This window comes from Rhinolophus sinicus, linkage group LG06 (genome assembly GCF_036562045.2).
Source record: "Rhinolophus sinicus isolate RSC01 linkage group LG06, ASM3656204v1, whole genome shotgun sequence".
NCBI classification, from domain to species: domain Eukaryota; kingdom Metazoa; phylum Chordata; class Mammalia; order Chiroptera; family Rhinolophidae; genus Rhinolophus; species Rhinolophus sinicus.
The window spans coordinates 128422370-128442106 of record NC_133756.1 but is presented as its reverse complement, the minus strand read 5'-3'; the positions used below and the strand labels follow the sequence as shown (position 1 = coordinate 128442106).

The 19737-nt window shown below is 47.3% G+C and overlaps 1 protein-coding gene across 8 annotated transcripts in view; it reads right to left on the bottom strand.

Annotated features, from left to right (window-relative positions):
- BMAL1 (basic helix-loop-helix ARNT like 1) overlaps nucleotides 1–19737 on the bottom strand; it is a 95260-nt gene that overhangs the window by 55157 nt on the left and 20366 nt on the right. For 7 of the 8 annotated variants that reach the window (XM_019729475.2, XM_019729485.2, XM_074336021.1 and 4 more), the window contains exon 2: nucleotides 11235–11307. The exons of the other annotated variant lie outside the window; for it this stretch is intronic. The gene's annotated coding sequence lies outside the window, so the exon portion shown is untranslated. The remainder of the gene's footprint in view (nucleotides 1–11234; nucleotides 11308–19737) is intronic. 8 annotated transcript variants of the gene reach the window in all.

Here is a 19737-nt window from a genome sequence, read left to right as displayed (position 1 = left end):
GTGCCAGGCTCTGTTTTAGGCCCTGGAGATAGAGTGGGAAATGAAACAGATAAGAAAAGGACCCATCCTCACCGATTTACAGTCTAGTGGGTAAGTCAAACAATAAAGAAGACACAGAACTATGTAATGTAAAGTCAGGTAGTGATGAGTGCTGTTGAAGAAAAATAAAGCGGGGTAAGAGGACAGAGTGATGGGGTAAAGGGTAGGGTAGGACAGTGCTTTTTTTGACAGTTGAGAGACCACTTGAACAGAGACCAGAACAGAGTGAACCAGGCAAAGATGTGGGGGAAGCGTGATCCAGGCAGAGAACAGCAAGTGCAAAGGCCCCGAGGCAACAAAGAGGACCTGCAGGAAAGACAAAGTGGCTGGAATGGAGTGAGCCAAGTGAGGAGTGTGGAGAGATGAGACCAGAGAGATAGGACACGGCAAGGTGTTTAGATTTTATTGCAGGGATGCTAGGAAGCCATCAGAGAGTTTTGAGCAGGGGAGTGACATGATCTTATTTACTTTTTAAGAGGTCACTGCCTGACTGTGGGGCAGACTGATAGCAGTGGGGCCAGAGTGGAAGCAATGGGACCTGCTGAGAGATGGGGGAACATCGGGACGAGGGTAGAGCGGTGTCATGGCTTTCAAGACATACTCTGATGGAACAGCTGTCAAGAATTGCAAACAGATGTGAGGAGTGAGGGAAAGAACAGGATCAGAAATGATGCCTACATGTTGGGCCTGGCCAACCAGGTAAGTGGTAGTGTCACATAATATGGGGGAGACTGGGGAGGAACAGGGTTTATTTTTGCTTTTTTTTTTCCTTTTAAGAAAAAAAATCAAAACTTTTATTTAGTTGTGTTGTGAGTGATGCCCAGTAAACACTGAAGTGCAGACGCTGAGTGGGCAGTGAGGACGTAGCTGGGCACTCGAGAGAAAGGTCTGTGCTGGCCAGTTTAGGGGTGGCCATCAAGATCTGGCAACTCAGGTCCTGCACTAGATTTGCCGACAGAATAAACACCAGAGCCTTAACGTGCATGAATTGGCCCTAGCTCCAAAAGACGGAATACAAAATTTCACACACTCTTAGCAGGCGGTAAGCTGACCATCTCCCGAGACGTGTCCTTTTCAAGGAGGAGATATTATACATTCCGGATCAGCAGTTCTTAAACATGTGTGATCAGTTACGGCCCCGCATCAAGAATTCACAGATCCTCCCGAATGTTAAAGAAATGTTCTCCAACATGACCATGAATGTCAGCACTCCAAGGAGAAAGCAGCGGACACAAGTGGCCACAGGAAGTTGGGAATGTCACTTCCCTTTCCTTTCTCCACCCCCAGCTCGGTAAAGGAAATGTCCATTACTGGTGTGCTGCACGCAAAAGCCTCACAGGAGTCAGACTCCAGTACCTCTGGAATCAGAAGGCCGGTGTCCAATGCACTGTCACTTACCAGCTGTGTGACACTCAGTAAGTCGGGCCTTCTTTGAGCCCAAGTGTCCCAGATATAAATAGAGGGGAGAAGGGAGTGCCTGCTTCACAGGGAGGTTATAGGGAAACTATGAGAAAATACACGTGGGGAGAACCTGGTATTTAGATGTAAGGAGGGGGTTCAGGAATCCTCAGGTACCTCACTCCAACACCTGCCCCCTGCCCCTCCCCAAGTCTCTCAGCCTAAGGCCTGGCACTCCCTGCTGCAGCCCATTTAAATGCTAATCCAGCTTTGGTGGGAAGGACCAGGCAGCCCTGGAAGAGCCTGGAAAAGGGAGGCATATTTGGCCTTCCAAAAGCTACTCACTCCTTGGGCACAACTGCAATCCCTAGATAAGTATTTCATAATTAAACTGGTTACAGTAGTTGGAGAACATTTTTTTGTCACCTTACAGGATGACAACCATCACCAAAATCAAGGTATGAAAACCATTTAATTAAATCTATAGACCTAGGTATTTTGAATGCTCTTCTAAGACAAATGTGTCATTCTGATGGCACATTTGTGAGTTTTTAAAGTTTACTTTTCTTATACACGTTTAAGCAAAAACTAGATTATTGGAGGTATAACTGGATACTCTTCCGAAGAACGTGAATCGGCACAGCCTTTTTGGAGGGCAATTAGGCAATATTGATTCAAATGTTAAATGGCAAACTATTCCAGCCAAAAGTCCCACATTCTGGGTATCTATGGCACAGAATATCTTACGCAAAAGTTCACCAGTGTGTGCAACAATTTCCACAGCAGCAATGGTTGCAACGGCAAAAGATCAGAAACAACCTGTATGTCTGCCAATACAGGAATGAGTCAATAAAATTAACATGCAGCCACACCACGGAGTACAACTGTTAAAAATAATAAGGCACAGTTATCTGTACATGTCAACCTGAAGAGATGACCGTCGTAATTGGAAGTCGGCTAGAAACAGGAAAGCTGCAGAACAGGACGCACAGAGGGATTCCATTTGTACAAAACAAAACTTAAAATGAGTATTGGGGGTGAAGACAAAAGAGGTTGGGGTGGGGGACACACAAGCAAATGAAAAAGTCCAGCACTATACCCAACGAAGTCTCAAAAGTGTCTATTTTGGGGGAAGGTTGGGAGTGGTGGTGCGTGTGTGTGTCTGGGGTGGGGAGGGGCCGAGAAGACTTTCTTCCTTTATATGAATGCACTTCAGTGTTGTCCGAATTTGTTACAAGTATACACTCTTTTATAATCACAAAAACAAAAAAATAAAATGAAAGCTCATAGGATAATAATTTTTTAAAATTCCAGTGTTTGCAAGGACTCCCCTAAAGTAACGACTGTGGGATGCAGCCCCTCCTCTCCCATCTCTCCACACCAGTCCCCTGTGTGCTCACTGGCTAGAAGGGGTAAGGACTTGCCTAAGAAAAAACTAGGATGAGGACGGTATCCAGAACTGACAACCTCCAACTCCTCAGCTATTTCAATAAAGATTCTGCCGAATTATAGCCATTTCCATGAGATGGCTAATAGAAAGGACTAAGTGTCTTTAACTGTTCAAACTTACAACATCATAAATTACTGAATTAAAGCAATTCATTTGTTTTCAACCTCTCTTAAATACAGGCAATCAAATTTTATATCCTGCAGTAGTCAACATTTTATGTTGACTTATAAGTCTTGCTGAAGACTTCTTAAAAACTGTTACTGAGAAACTCCCACAGGGAGGAGAGAAGGGGACTCAACTAAACCCAAAAGAGCCTCCAGAACACATTATAGCTACGTGGGTTACCATAAAAATGACAACTTAGCAAGTGAAGTAACTTTCCTATCCATGATCAAAGTTGCTAATGAAAATAACTCCAAATGGATGCACAGTATGGAAGAGATGCTGGTTATGTTTAGCAGAGACTACAGAATCAGTTACCTACAGGCCAGGTAAAGACACAGCAGCTGGGCGGGGCCGGGTAACCTAGAGCTGAGCCCCTAGGACACGGAGGGGGGGGGGGCGACCGCTCAGCTCTGCAGTGAGGGAAGATGGACCCAGCGCTGCCAGACCTTCAAGTGTTCAAGAAGAGTTGGAAATCCAGATTTTTAGACAATACCTACCAACTTTTAAATGTTAGCCACAGATTAAAAAGTTTTAAAACAGCGTAAGAGCCACTGAATAAAATACACCTGCAGGCTAGATGCAGCCAGGGAGAAGAGAGTCTTTAACCTCTGCTTAAAAGTATCTACATGTTTTTAAAAGAGTAATTTTTGTTCAATTTTATTTGTGGGAGGCTGGGAGGAGGCAGGGACATAGTACGGAATGGAGATAAACACAAGAGCGTCGGCAGCTGATATTAAGAAAATATTTCTAACATTGAAAAAACAGTGGTAGTTGTCTAGATCCAATTCTGAACAAACTGTTTAAATGTATTCAGTTATACTAGACATGGAATTCTGAAAGTGAGAATTTCTCTGGTCTAGAGGTAATTTCATTCCCACAGTTTACTGCCAGTGAACCTACGAGAACTTACTACACTGCTATGTATTACATGTTTATCATAAAACATTTAAACTACTAACAGCGACTACAGAAACGCTCCTCCCTGCCAGGTGGCATTCAGGCGTGGGGCACTGGGGATCACCAAAGGGGGTCTCCCAGAGCTTCTGTGCAAGATCCCAATAAAGGCCGATCTGACAAATCTCCCTCCAAAACAACAACAATGAACTTAGACTCAACCTCATAACACTGCTCCTTTTTTTTCCAAAGCCAAAACAATAACAGATGTATCTGTGCTAATAATGATACTGCACATGATTTGCAATTCACAAAGTGCTTTTCTCACACGCCATCTCCCTTACTCCTCACAGCCTGTAACTGTGCATTTTAGACTTTGTATCTTGTCCAAAGTCTTCTTACAGGTATTATTCACAGTATTACTTTTTTAGAACGATAATGATAACAGATATTTGCTGTTTTCTACATGTCCGTTTCATTGCACCCTTATAAAAACCTCATGAAGGTGACAACTATTATTATATCACCATCCCATTTTACAGGTCAGGAAACTGAGGCTTAGAGACCTTGGGTGGTCTGCTTTAAGTCACACCTCTAGCAGGCACAGAACTGACATTCTGAAGTAGGTTCTGGTCCCACAGTGACGAGTGTGACCAGTGCCTTTCAAAGGCGTCCTTGTCCTGGAGGCCATCTGCACTTCAAGCCAAGCTCAGTTTGCGGCTGGCAGATGTCCCGAAGGCGTGGCTAACGTCCTTCCCGCTCCGCCCCCATGCCCATTTTCCCCACTTGGTCAGAAGCCACTTTTTTATTTTTATTTTGCCCACTCAAAAACAATGAGTCACTCGGAGCTCAGCCATCCTGGCCCTAGAGGGCCCTGAAGGCCCGGGGAAGTGTCCCTGGGGGACCAGGCTTCCCTGCTGCGGGCCTAAGCAGAGCAGCCAGTCACCTGCCCAGCCTGCTGGAGTGTAGAGAGGGCTCTCACATCACTGTGATCTGCCTAGGGTCTGGGAAGAGGGTCCCGAAGAAGTACCAAGGTGGGGGACAGGGGAAAGGGGGGCACCTTCAGCTTGGGAGAAAAGATTTATCTAACAGCTATGAAACATCTATTATTCAAAGCCCCACATTAGACCCCTGAGACAGACAGACACAGTTTCTCATATGTACAAGGATGAATTATGCAAGTGAAACAGCGAGCAACACATACACACACCCATACACACCAGCACAGGCACACGCACACACAAACTACATCATGGACCAGCTTTTAAGGTAGCAACTTCTGTTCTCCTTTACTCAGTTCTTTAGACCCCTCAGCCCTGACTGTACAAGGTACTGTCAGGGCCAGTCCTGAGGGGCTCCGGAAACACGAGGGGGGCAGGCACACAGGTCATGACAACTCCTGGTGGTGAGAGCCATCCCCAGTGTGTGTGCCAGTCCAGAGGAGCGGGGGGCTGGCTCCGTCCTGAGAGGAGAAAGGAGTGAACTTCCTTACAAAGCGATGAGGTGGGGTTTGCAAGGTAGAGAAAAGGACTAAGGCAGTGAGAAGAATAGACCTGCCACGGCACAGGTGCTTCCTTAGCACAGCTGGTTCTGACATGGAAACAGGAGGTGAGGGCGCAGGCTAAAAAGTGGGGGGCCCTGGCGAGCCCCTTTTATGCCGACTCCCATGATGCAAGGGGCAAGGAGGAACAGCGAGTGAGTGGCTATCTGGGTAGTCAGACAGGCTGCCAGGCAGCTCTGTTACGCACCTACGTAGAGAGCAGGCTCCTGCCATCCTGGGGTTCACGGGGGCTGCCCAGGGTGGGGGACAACTATTCAGTCGTCTATAACCACACAAATAAATGTCAAATGGCCTCTGTGATGAGTGCTGTGAATGAGAGGGAGGATGGGCTGCTAGAATGCATGGCAGAGGGACGAGTGGAGTCCAGAAGAATGGGTAAGAGCCTACCAACCCAGTCGGGCACTGGGGGCAAACCCCTGCTCCCACGTCCTTAGTTCATGGGGGCCTTGGTTTCCTCGAATGGTATCTCTGGGGAAATAATGACAACACTTACCTCAGCCAACACCTACGAAGGCCCAAATATTAAGTGGTTCCCCACCAAACACTCCGACAGAGCTGGCCACATAGTGAGCAATCACTAAGCAGCATATAAGGATAATGGTCATGGTGATGACGAGATCTTATCAGGAGTGGAGAAGGCTTCCCAACAAGAGGCAAATCAGCGGATAACTGAAAGGTGAATAGGCAGGAACCAGGCAGACCAGAAGGAAAACGCATTCCATGCTGAGGGAATGGCTTACGGAAAGTCCCTTGAAAGAGAAAGCAGCATCTTAAGCATTTCCAGGCAAGGAAAGCAGCCCCAAGCGCCCCCTGGAGCCCCCTCATCAGCAGGACACCTCTATGTTAAGCAGCGCTGCTGCTTCTAGGAAGTCTGCCCAGATTACCATGAAGCTCTGAATAAAAGCTGCTATCTCAGCACAATTTCCCGGTTCTGCGGCAGAACTAGGACGTGAAGAAGAAGCAATGAGCCATCAGGCTAAAGGCCCCACATGAAACAAGTTGGCTATCACCTAGATGCCCTGTGCCAGCCCCATGTGGCATCTAGACACTGACCTGGCATCCCTGAGCCAGAGCCAGAGTATCATTGGGGACTTCACAAGGTTCCAAATGAAGACACAGATGCCCTTGGGCACCTCCACGAAGGACCAGTAGCCATCCTCATCCCCCAGCCAGAAAAGAATTTTCAGCTGGATGGGGGGGCAGGGGGGGATGGAGAAGCTGTCAGCAGTTGGCAAGAATCATTATTTTGGTTAATTTAGAAAATTTGGGATTCATCCAGGATGAAGCTGGGTGGACCTCATTCCTGAGCATTTCTTGATGGATTATTTTTCCTTCTGAATTGCTATTACTATCCCATCAACAACAGGAGTTAAAAAAAAAAAAGTCAGAAGTGAGGAATACAGAGACGTTGTATTCGCGAGGTGTAAGTGTGCTGGGAAACACAACAGGCAGACACAGACCCAAGCCCAACACAGCCTATGCCACACTCAAACCTGAGGAGAGGGTGGCCCAACCAAGCTCCATGGCCAATGAACCTCCAATTTCAAATACACTTGATCATGTTGTAAATCTGCTGTTTGGCGACACAAACAGATCTTGCTATCCTCACTCTTTCAACAAACACTGAGCCAGGTGCACTGTGCTGAACAAGAACACAGAAATTGTGTGTGTGTGTGTGTGTGTGTGTGTGTGTGTGTGTGTGTGTGTGTGTATTTTCCCCACCCGTAAGGAGCTCAGTTACTGAACACAACAGATACTAAGTAAATCAACAGTTATGCTGATAAGGGCTTTGGGAGAGAGAGAAATGCAGGGTGCTCTGGGAGCCAAGAGTAAGGTCATGTCCAGGTCACAGAAGTCCAGGGTGGGGAAGGGAGGTTTCCAGAAGAGTGGAAACTTGAGTTACCGAAATGGGGAACAGAGGTGAGCCATTCCCAGAAAAAGGCCCAGCGCCGGCAAAGGCACCAAGAGGTACTGGCTGTGGGAAGGCCGGGCTGAAACAGAAACATGGGTTAGGGAAAAGGGAAAGGAGAGACGTGGCCCAAGGCCAGATGAGGAAAGGACTGCAGGCCCACTGAAGGCGCTTCCGTATTATTCCAGAAGCACTGAGGAGCCCTTAGACAGTTTCCAGCAGAAAAAAGCTATGATCAGATGTGTGAGTTAGAAACATCAGGCTGATGGGCATGTGGGGGTGGGATGACAGAGAACAAAGATGGACACAGGAAGACCAACGAAGAGGCTGTTAAAAAACATCCAGATGATGAGTCCGTAAATGGAGGCGTGCAGAGGGAGAAGAAAGGACTGAAGTGACAAATTAGGAAGGTGGGCTCTTCAGGACACGCGAACTGGTGGCCAGTGACAGTAGAGGGAAGAGGACAGAGCCAAGAATGACTCCTGTAGTGGAACTGAGGGGCTGCAGTCCCGCCCAAGGCAGGCCACACACTGAGGGACACACCTGGCACCAGGGGAGGGATGATTGGGCGGTGCCCGTGCGGCAGCAGCTGGTAGTGAGGGGTGGGAGGAGGTTCTGGACTGCATATGTAGAGGTGGGTGACTCCCGGATAGAGGTGAGCAGTGGATGATTTCACCCTGGGAAAACACTTGGGGTGACGTGAAAGGGACCGAGCAACATGTTATTAAGCTAAAGATAAAGAAACCTGGCAGAGCAGACTGAGGAGGCCGAGTCTCCGAGGCTGGAGGAGAACCAGGAGAGGGCAGGCCAGGAGAGGAGAGTGAGCACGACCAACGACCAACGAGTGGCAGTGAGCTCAGCACGGCCAGAGACATGAGGTCTGAAGGGGGAGCCCTTGTGAGGGGAGCAACCACAGAGAAGCTAAAGAACTACAACGAAGCATGGATGGCTCAGCTGACGTATCTGTAGTCATCTCAACAAGCACCATTATGACTTTCTCCCCCAACAGCCTCGCGCCTCGCTTCCCTTGTTGGTGAGGGCTTCCTGATGACCCTACTAAAGTATCAGCCCCATCACTGCCGCTGCTTTCTCTCACTTGACTTCAGAGCATGATCACGCCTGCCTGACCTTACATTACTGCACATCATACATCTGTGCTGTCTACCTCCTCTGCTAGGACAAGGACAGAGCACTGGTCCTGCGTCACCTCTATAGCCACAGTGCCACCTGGCACACAGAGGTTAAGCACCTTCCTCCAAGCTGCCTGGCTCATTAGAAGCAACAAATATTTAGTGAGCACACACTACTTGCCCAATACCATGTAGAGGATGGGGGCATGGAGGTAAAAAAAAATAGGACCCTGCCCTCAGAGCGTGACGTTGGAGGTGAGCAGAGAGAAATACAGAAAGTAGATTATAAAGAGCTAGAACTGGAATCTGACTGTCATGCCTTCTAGCGATATTTCCTTTCCAATCCCAAGGCTGCCAGCTTCTCTAACTAAAAGAAAATTTTATCTGGGGAAACAATTAAAGTGTTTGAAGTTTGGTCTTAGCCTCTTCCACAGATCCCACACTTCTTCTACCCTTTTAGTAGACTCCTAGGAAGTGGAAACACCCACTAGAGTCTCTGAATAGTTAACTGGAAGAGCTCAATTTGCCTCTTGTCTTTCTTTGTAAGTGGGAGGGGAAATTCCAGGCTTAGATGGGAGAAAACAGGGAGCAGCATAAACCAGGCGTCAGATAGAGCTGGATTCAGATCCCCTGTAACCTTGGGCAGGTTACTCAACCTTTTTATGATGTGATTTCCTTATTGCTGAAATGGGAATACTACTTCCGGTGTCAGAGGTTGTTGCAAAGATGAAATAAAACGATAGCTATAGCGCACTCAGCACTGTACCTAGTCCATAGTGAATGTTCAATAAATGGTGGCTCTAATCCAGTTACACCCATTGCTTTCATTACTCTATCTTTTAACTGCTCTAGTCACACAAACCAATCAAAAACTACTTGGAATTCAAAGCAAAGAATGGACACTCGAAATGCTCAGAGCATACATTGCTATTTAGTTGAATGACTTGGTCCTCCAACTTAGGCAAATGCAACTATTTCCCCAACAGATCACTTCTTGTCTCATGGCAAGAGTCCAAACATGGGCTGGATTCCCTGGTACAAGTTGTAGCATAGCTATGAACACCACACCTCAAAGGGAGCATAAAAACACAATCGCAAGCCCAATGCACACACAAACTTCCAAACACAGCTTGGTTCCAGAGAAGGAAATGAGAACTAGTCATAGCACGCTTTGCCTGCCTCAAAGCTAAAGAAAAGGTTATTTTGACATGCAAATGCATAAATCTTATGTATCTCCCTTCTTTTACCACTCAAACCTCTATGAGTGGCCTGTTTTACTAATGTCTCTGACTCTTTATTCCTTATTTATATCTGACCCTGTGCAACCTGGCTTCCTCTCCTGACATCACGTTTCTCAAGGCCATCTGTAACCACTTTGTCACAAATTTGGCAGCCTTCCTACAGGTCCCTTCTCCCTGGTCCTCTTCCCTTCCTGGGACTCTCTCCTCCTTGGTCTCTGGTTCACTTGTACCTTCTTCTTTCCATCCCAGAGTTATGAACAACCCCCAAGGCTCAGCCCTCTGCTCATCACAGGAGAACTTATTTAATCCTATGGCTTCTGTTCTATATGTCCCGACCTATCCTTCTCAATCCTGGCTTCAGCCCTGAATTGCCAGTTATCTACTGGACATTTCTTATGGATGAACCACTGTAAGTTCGAATTCAAGGTTTCTAAAACCAGATTCATCAACTCCCTTTCTCCACCCACCATATTCACATTTCTGTCAATGGTACCACGGGGAACTACCAAGTTTAAATTTTCATCTTCTTTGGCTCCTGTCTTTGAAGGCTAAGAAGACCACAAATCCTGTGGTTTTCCCTTTGCAACATCTCTTCTATTGGTCCTTTGCTGTCATTTTTAACTCCTGCTAACCACGTGACCTCATGCCTGGACTGCTGCTGCCGCCTTTGAACAGAGCCCGTGCCTCTTGTCCAGACAGATAGCAGACGAATGTTCCTAACATGTCACTCCTGCCATTTCGTTTCTTTGCCCAAAATAATTTCAATGGTTTCCCACTGCCTACAGGACAGAGTCCAAATGCTTTAGCCTGGGTCTAGAAAGGAGAGGGCAGACTACAGCCCACAGCCCACATCCAGCTCACCACCTGTTCTGCACCTAAAGCTCTCTTGGAACACAGCCACACCCATCATTTACATATAATCTATGGCTGCTTTCAAGCCACCATGGCACAGTTGAGTAGCTATGACAGAGCCCACATGGCCCACGAAGCCGAAAATATTTACTAGTTCATCCTTCCCAGGAGCGTTTGCTGACTCCGGTCCGGCACAATCAGACACCAGCAGATCCTACCAAAGCTCTTGCCCATAACTCCTTTGGACGAAGTTTTGGCTCCTGTGGGTCTGCTGCTGAACCCACTTTCTTGACATCTTACACTCATCTTCTCAACCCCAAAAAGCTCATTTCACTCCTCCCTGGACTTCTCCTTCCAAACAAAACCGGAGTTCTACCTCTTCACGAGGCTGGCAGCATCCGTGCCCTGCGCCCCCAGATGTGCCTCCTCTGGCCCTCTCTGTGCAGCTACCACAGAAACCGACAGTGAGATTTCACTTCTCCTGTGAATCCTTTCCACCTCTGCTGTCGGCTTGGTAACCTCAACAGAGCAGTGCAAATGATAACTACAGATCCTCCATAGCATAATTTAGTAAGAAGGCATCAAACAAACTTACCAATGAAGGCCTAGGAGTCCACATTTGCAAAGTTAAGCTTGGGTCCAAAAGCATGCACTCTAGCCAGCACCACCTAAAAAAATCAATGAAATAAGAGTTTAGCTTTAAAAGAGAATATTTATACATTTTCTTTAAACTTACAACTCCCAATCAGTTTTCATTTACGGTCTTCCCAGGATGCCCACCTCTGTGTCTCTGCCTAGAAAATGCTGCTCATCCTTCAAATCCACTGAACAGTCGTTCCCTGGAAGCCTCCCCGGTGTCCCAGGCAGGCCAGGCACATCCTGCTCTCAGCTCCCGAGAAACTCTGATGAGACGTTTATGGCAACACTTGGCACAATGCAGCGTAATTTCTTATTTAGGAATGGGATCCCCACACTGTATGTAGGCTTATCAAGAGAACAGGTCTGGGAAATTCACTCCTTCAATTACCCCGACTGCCTAGCATACTACGGGCATTGAGACAGTCCTCAATAAATATTTGTAAAATGGGTGGAAAAATAACCTACTCAGTTCATTAATGCATGCTCGGGTATCTAAAATTCTGCTAGGCTAAAATTTTCACCATACACGTGCATGCCTCAATCCCACTGCTTTGCATAAGCAATGGTTTAGCAGGAAGGATTAATGAGACAATCTTCTGAATGCACACCTTTGGAATGGCGCTCCCCTGGGCAGAAACCTCCAGAGGCTCCCAGAATCTAAGAGGCAAGCCCAACTCTAGAGCCAGGCTGCCAGGCCTGCACCAACTGGCCCGGCTTGACTCTGCAAACTCAGCTCACATGGTCTCCCCCAATGGGCCCTACAATCCAGACGAGAAGGACCGATAGCACGTCCCTTCCCTCTCGGCATTCCCTCTAGCTGGATGTCTTCCTCTGCTTCTCTCCACCTTATCTCCTTCTACTGAAACGCCATCCATTTCAAACATTATATTCCAGACTAAGTATATTTTTTCTCTCCACTTTTTTAATGTGATAAAGTACACATAACAAAATTTACAAGCTTAGCCATTTTTAAGTGTACAGCTCAGAGTTATCAAGTACATTCATATCGTTGTGCAACCATCACCATTCATCTCCAGAACCCTTTTCATCTGCAAAACTGAAACATTATACCTTTTAAACAATCACTCCACCTTCCCCCTTCCACCCACTCCCTGGCACCCCAAAATATGTATGGAATGAATGAATGAATGAACAAACGAAGACGTCAATTAATCTGACCTCGAGTATTGTCCCCTTCTGTTGGACTCCCATGGTAGTATCTTCACACCTTAGACTGTTTTCAATCAATCTTTTTTTGCACCGAACTGAGCTAACCAGCCATCCCCCAATCAATCTTAAATGACCCTTGGCTGGCACCATTTTATTATCTTTCAAGGCGGGAACTATGACTTATTTGAAAGGTTAAGCCTGGGTCCAAAAGCACACATTGACCTATCTTCCATGTTGCTAGATCCAACGTGCAAGTCTTAGTCTTCACCTTATAGCTGTTGCTACCAGTTAATCATTCCCTCTTGCTCGACTCCTCTCTTTACCTGGCTTCCAAGACAGCTCTCTTGATTTTCCACCCTCCTCACTGACTGTGCTTTCCCTTTGCTGGTTCTTCCTTAGCGCTCTGCCTCTGAATGTCAGAGCGTCCCAGGGCTCAGTACTGTTCTCGTCTATTCTCCGTATTCCTTCAGTCACCCTCTTGGTGGTCTCACCTCGTCTCAGGGATTCACACATCACCTACGTGTATGTGCCGGTATGCCCAGATGTCTCTCCAAGCCTGGGCTTCTCCTCTGCACTCCTGGCTAGCATATCCTACTGCCTGCTTCAAGTAAGACGTCAAGTGGACAAGAGGTCTGTGCAAGGCGCGTTCAATGTCTCAAACTTAACATGTCTCACACAGACCCCTGACCTCCCCCCAGACCTGCTCCTCCCAGCATCTTACTCATCTCAGTTCTGGTCAACAGTCTTCCAGTTGCCCAGGCCAAAGTATGTGGAGTTATTCCCATCTCCTCTCTTCTTCTTTTACTCCATATCCAATCCTCACCAAAACTGGTTTTTACCTTCAAAATATATTCAGAGCCTGACCATTTCTCACCCCCTCCACCATTCCCATCCTAGATTATTACAACAGCCTCCTAACTGGGGTCCCTGCCTCCCTGCTTCTCCTCTTGACGTCACTCCTACCTCCACCCACAGTGTATTCTCAATAAGCGAGGGACTCTGTAACAACGTAAGTCAGATTATGCCATTTCTTTGCTCAAAATCCTTAAAAGTCTTTCTAGCACGGACAATGCCAAAGGGATGAATGTTTGTAAAGTAGCCGAGGAGCAGGCTGCTAGCAGAGGTCGGGTCGTCAGCAGTGTCCTCCTCCCATCCATCTATTGCTTGAGTGGCAGGCAGTCCTGACTGCATTTCCTATTATCTGATTTCTTAAAGAAAGGAAACTTTTTAAAGGGAGAAAAACACAATCGATCAGCTTCCTTTTCCAGTTAGTGCAGCACTAGAAGCCAACAACACTCATATTTCTCAAGAAGCAATATGTCGAGTCTGTCACAGTTAATAACTGGTTTCCAAAGATGAAGCGAGCCTCCCAGAGAACAGTCATTGCCCCCTGGTGGTGGCCGTGAATCCTCCGGAAGCCCCTCTTTTCCCTGCTCCCTCCAGCCGGTCACCAAGCCGTCTGCCTAACTGTCTCCAGTCTATCCCTCTCCTCCAGCTCACTGACGCTGTGGCTGGAGGCAAAACCCAAACGAAATAACTAAGGTCTCATCAGCTCTGCTCAGAGCTACAGCGGCCTCCTAACCAGTCTCCCCAACTCCAGCCATTTACTTATTTCCAACCACAACTTCATACAGTGTCTGCAATCATTTTAAGTAAACCTAAATTTGATCGAGTCCCCTGCTTAAAACGGTCCACAGAGCTCCTCGAAGCCATAGTAAACACTGTTTTGTTTTGTTTGTTTGTTTTTTAATCTTACCTAGATGCTTTTCTTCTGCTTTCTTCTTAAAAGGACCTTGCTTGCTCCAACGGGGGTGGGCAAAGGATTCAGCCCAGACTAAACTACTCCACTGCTTCGCAACAGTGACTCGTCCAAAAGGATAAGCCCGTCACCCACCCTAAACCTGGCCAACTAGAGCCTTTCTGCAGACTTGATATATGGAGGCACAGAAACGAGTTATCCCTTCATTGGAATTTTTCAACGGGGACTGCCAGCAGCGGTGCTCCCACAGGGAGGGTGGCCTGTCTGTAGTGGAAAAGACTGATGCCAACACATAAAGAACAGAAGGCACGGAGCCAGCCAGACCACCGGCAGTATCCGCTCCCGCTGTGGAGCCTCTTTCTTCTGTGAACTCCTACAGCATCTTTCCTAGTTACGGAACCAGTACCTGTCCACTTCAGCCACAGCTAGCTGGGGTCCCACCAGGCCCAGCAGGCCGTTTCCTGTACCTGTGCCTTTTCCCACATTGTTTTCTCTGCCCAGAGGCAAGCTCTTGGATTTGTACACAGCAGCCAGGCTTCCTCTGCAGAGCCTTCTCTGAAGGGAAGCACAGCCAGCCCAAACTTCCGGATGTGCTCTGAAACGCCTCGAACGTACTCCTCCGTTGCACATACACTCCTCCCCTCCTTCCAATCTCGTAACTAGGTGCCCAAGCTAGAACCCGCAGACTCAACCTCAGCTCCTCGCACTTCCTCGTTGCCCAGGTGGCCTTTCCTCTTCTTCCTTCTGCCCCATGTCTGCCGTCACAGTTCAGAACCTCGTTATCTCCTACCTGGACTCGGGCAGCAGCCTCGGGTCTCTCCCCTCTCCCACCCCACCCCCAACCATTCCCCACACTGCTGTGGAGTTAAACCTCCAGCAGCCCTCCTGGCACCTCCAGAGTCAAAACCCTGTATTAAGGCCCTTCGTAAACTGGCCCCAACCTACATTCTCTAATTTCTCCCAACCACTTCCACTTCCAGGAAGACGAAATAGACGTGCTTTCCCCTGTTCCCCCTGCTATGCGCAACTAAAGCCCCCGGACGTTCTATGTAAAACAAACGTAAGAAGTCTCTGAAAGGCAGAGTGAAGAAGGCAGACCAGTCGGCCACCTCAGGACCCCAGAAAGGACACTGTGGTGAGTTCCCCGCATTTTCTTCTTGCCTCACGCACCCACGAAGGGCCGGCAACCTGGAAATGCCAACGGGCACAGACAAAAAAAGTCCCGACGAAAGCTTGCTCCCTCCAACAAGACAGAAAACTTTCAGATAATAACAACTCTACTTGAGCCAAACTGCAGAAAACCTCCTGCCCCACCCACACCCATACCAGCAGAGGGCAAACGACATTTGGGAAAAGCCCTACAGCTAACAATGTACTTAATGGTGAAAGATTGACTGCTTCCCCCCTAAGATCAGGGACAGCCAGTGATGCCCTCTCTCACCACCCTTATTCCGCAGGGAACTGGAAGTCCTCAACGGCACAAGAGGCAACAAAAGGAAATAACAAAATACAGATTGAAAAGAGAGAAAGAAAACGATCTCTATTTACAGATGATACGACTGTCTCGGTAGAAAATCCTGAGGAATACACACACACACACAAAATGCCTAGGACTAATTAGTGAGTTGAGCAAGGATGCAGAATACACGATAAATGTAAAACAGCAATTGTATTTCTACATACTAGCAATGAACATGTGGACACTGAAATTAAAAATACAGTATCATTCACTATCTCTAAAAAAATACTTAGGTATAAATATAATTTTTTCCAGCAAACCCAAATCTTTCTGTGTTCTAGCCACATGAGTCTACCTTTGTCTTGAGGGCAGGAATAGTCTATTTGTTTTGCTCTCTAGTGAAACCAAAATACCTAGCCATTGCCCAGTACCTAGCAGGCATGTAGTATCTATTGCCACAGATCATACCCTGCTCTGTTTAACACGGACTTTCTTACCTTCTATGCTCCGAGTGAGATCACTGTCTGTTAAAAAGTTTCATCTCTAGTTTCTGCCTTGGCAAGACATGACAGCCCAGGCAGAACCAGGGAAACTGTTTCTGCTCCCACTTCCAAATACACTTATGTTCTTTCACGACAGACAGCAGGGATTGGAAGTGGCCTCTGCAGGTATCTCTCAGCCACCCAGAGGGGACATTGAGCCCCTTCCACATCAGTCCAAGGGGCCCCAAGGCTTGGCCCGAAAATCCCAGAGAATGATGTGAGGCCGCCATTGTTGTGCCATCCGCGCTCTGTGCTGGGGGAGCTACAAATGCCCTCCCCCTCTGAAAGTTCAGTTATGAATGAGAATTGCCAGTCTGTGCCGAAGAAAGTACTGTGGAGGAGAAAAGGCTGTAGGAGACAGGTCAGGGCCCAGACGGCATTCAGACATCTTTTTCCAAAAACTTTCTTCCTCTTCTTACTTCTGAGAGTAGAAAGTGAGACTAATAGTCATTAAGCAAAAGCCAAAACCTCAGAACAATCCTGATTCCTCTCTCACACTCCACCACCCACCCCACAGCAAAACCTGCTGTTTCACTTCTATTACGGATCTCAAATGCAACCACTTCTTACCATCTCTACCCTGTTCCAGCACGTGGGACCTGGCTGCTCTCGTCACTGGATAACTCCAACAGACTCCAAGGGCGCTCCCTGGGCCCGCCTTCCTCCCTCAGTCTATTCTCAATACAATAGCAAGAGTGATCCTTTCAAGATATAACTCAGATCATGTCATTCCTCTTTCAAAACTCTGAAATGTCCCTGGCTCTCTTCATCAATCACAATGCAACCAAGTCCTGACAATGAACCCCATGGCCTGGCCACCATTACTTCTCTGCCCCACCTTCTACCACTCTCCTCCTCACCTTCTCCTCACTCCACTCCAGCCACCCTGGCCACCTTTACCTTGCTGTTCCCATTGCCTAATGCTCTTCCAGGTAAACACGTGACTCACTTCTTCATCTCAGGCACTATGGCATCCATGATGCTATGAGTTCACCAAAACCCATTTCCTTTTTCTTGTGGGCACATGGCTTACATTTCCCAACCTCCCTTGCAATTAGGAACAAACATGTGACTGAGGTCTGGCCAATGGGTAGGAGAGATGCATGCTTCTTCCACACAGGCCCATGAAAACTTCCCCACAAAACTTTCTCTCTTGTCCTTCATCCTCCAACTAAATGGAAAGAAATACGAGGGCCATAAAGAGGGCAGCGCCACAAGATAGGAGTGTGGGTCCCTCAATAATCACAAGTAAGTATGACTGCTAACCAGGGGCAGCCACACTGCAATTTTTCTGTGCAAGAAATAAAGTTATCGTGGGTCGATAAACTGAGATTTGGGGGTTTGTTTGCTATTTAACCTAATAATTTTGTCTCCTCGGTGAGGGCTTCTTTGTCCGCTCTGTTTAAAATCCTCCCAACACTTCTTAGCGGATCTCCTTGTTTTATTTTTCTCCGTAGTCCTTATTACCATGTAGCACAATGTATATTTTATTATTTTTTCTCTATCTCCCCAAATTCAAATGAAGGTTAAGGCAGAAATGTTTGCTACCCCCCCCCCTTTGCTGTATCCCCTGAGTCTAGAACAGTGTGTGGCATATCGTAAACAATTGTTCATTGCTGAATGAATGAATACATGAATGAACAGAGTACCTGGGCTCCAAGGTCAGAAAGGCTGGATTGAAGCCCGGCCCTGCTATTTACTAGCTGTGTGACGTGGGGCAAGTTACTCTACCTCATTAAGGCTCATTTGCCTTATCTGTAAAGTGGGGGAAGTAATAGTACCTTCTTTATAGAGCCTGGGACTAATTAAGATCATGCACGTAAGTCCCTTAGCACAGTACCGGCTGACGGGTCAGACTCCATAAATGCTAACTGCTCTTGCTATCAACTGAAGGCCAGAGGACAAAGCTGGTGTCAGGCCCTAGCAAGGTAGGGCCACATTTCAGACAGGAAGGAGCTGAATGGATATTTACATGTACAAACTCTTCTGGAAGAAATTGTGGCAAACACCTAGGTAGTGAGATTCAACAGCTGCCTACAAGTTCTCAGTAAATTGCCACCGATTAGAAAAACATGACAACTGGTGTCAGGGGTGATGAAAAGTGTGTGCCGAGTTTGCAGAAAAGTGCTGCTGTGGAGAGAGCACTACCCCAATGATGAGAGATCACTTTGAGCCTTTTAAGAAACAATTTTCACAGCAAAGCTCGAGACAAGAGAGGCGTCTTGCATCATGGGAACAAGGTAATAAGGCTATGAAAATGGAACTCAAATAAACCACACACAGAGCCCACATGGGCCCAATTTTCCAGGAAAAGTAGCGATTGCCACGGCGTTCAGATGAGGGAGTCACTTGTGCCTCAGCATAGCAAACAGCTTTCAAAAATCATTAGGCTGCAGAAAAGCCACTGGGTTTGCCAAATTAGCAGTGCCAGCTCTCACCTGCCCCTCTCTGTCATGCTCGCCTCTTCCTACTGATAAAAGGACACAGGCAATGCTACCCAATGCCTGTGCCTGCTTTGCCATCTTTAAAATACAGAATCCTTCCAGAACCAACAGCAGTGCACAGTCAGGAGCCGAGGCAGCAGCTTCTTGTGTTTACTGCCCAGCTGCCCCTCTCCGAAGGCCCTCCTGGCCTTCTCCTTGACTCAGACCTGGAACTGCCTGCAGCGCGGAACCTGCTGACAAACTCCCTCCCTGAAACTCTTTCTTCCCATAGCCGCTCAGGACTCTTAACAAACTCCCCCATCCCCACCTCTGCAATCCCTCTCCTCTCCATCTCTGGCCCCTCTTCCACCTCTGCACCCCTACATGTTGGTACTATAAGCCTCTAAAATACCACGTCTCCCCACCTTTCTTGCTCTAGGGCCTGTTCTTCCCATCAGAGGCAGGATAGGTTTGTGGTTAGAAACAGAGACTCAGAGGCCAGACCAACTGGATCTAATCTTAGCTCTATAGCAGTGTGATCTCGGGCAGTTAATTCTTGCTTTATGTCTATTTCTTCATCTGTAAAATGGAAACAATGATAGTACCTCGTTGGATCCCTGAAGGGATTAAATGAGTGTATATATAAAGCTCCCAGCGCCATGCCTGGCATAAAGTGCTACCCTGTGACCACTATTACATGTGCCATTGCTTCAGCCAAACCCCAAACATACCTCCATGTCCTTCTATCTCCATGTCCTCTACTCAGGCCTTTTACCTTTGCTGGGAATGTCCAGCCTCCATCTCAGCCAGTCCTTTAAAAGCTGTTGACAAAAGCAACTGCTCCGTAACACCTTTCTAGATTCCCCTGCCAGAGTTGCCCAATGAGACGGAATTTCTACCTTTTCTAACAAGGAGGGGCTGACCATTCCCAGTTCATGAGGTCCCAGAAACAAGGATGTATTGGGTTTTTGCTTCCCAAATTTTTCTTCCCTGCAACCTTATATGTAAAGGCTCACTAAATGTTTGCTGGATTAAGCTAAAATGCAAAACCTAGAGCACGGGTCTACGTATCAACCAGAGACTGAAACAATAACAACAGATTAGCA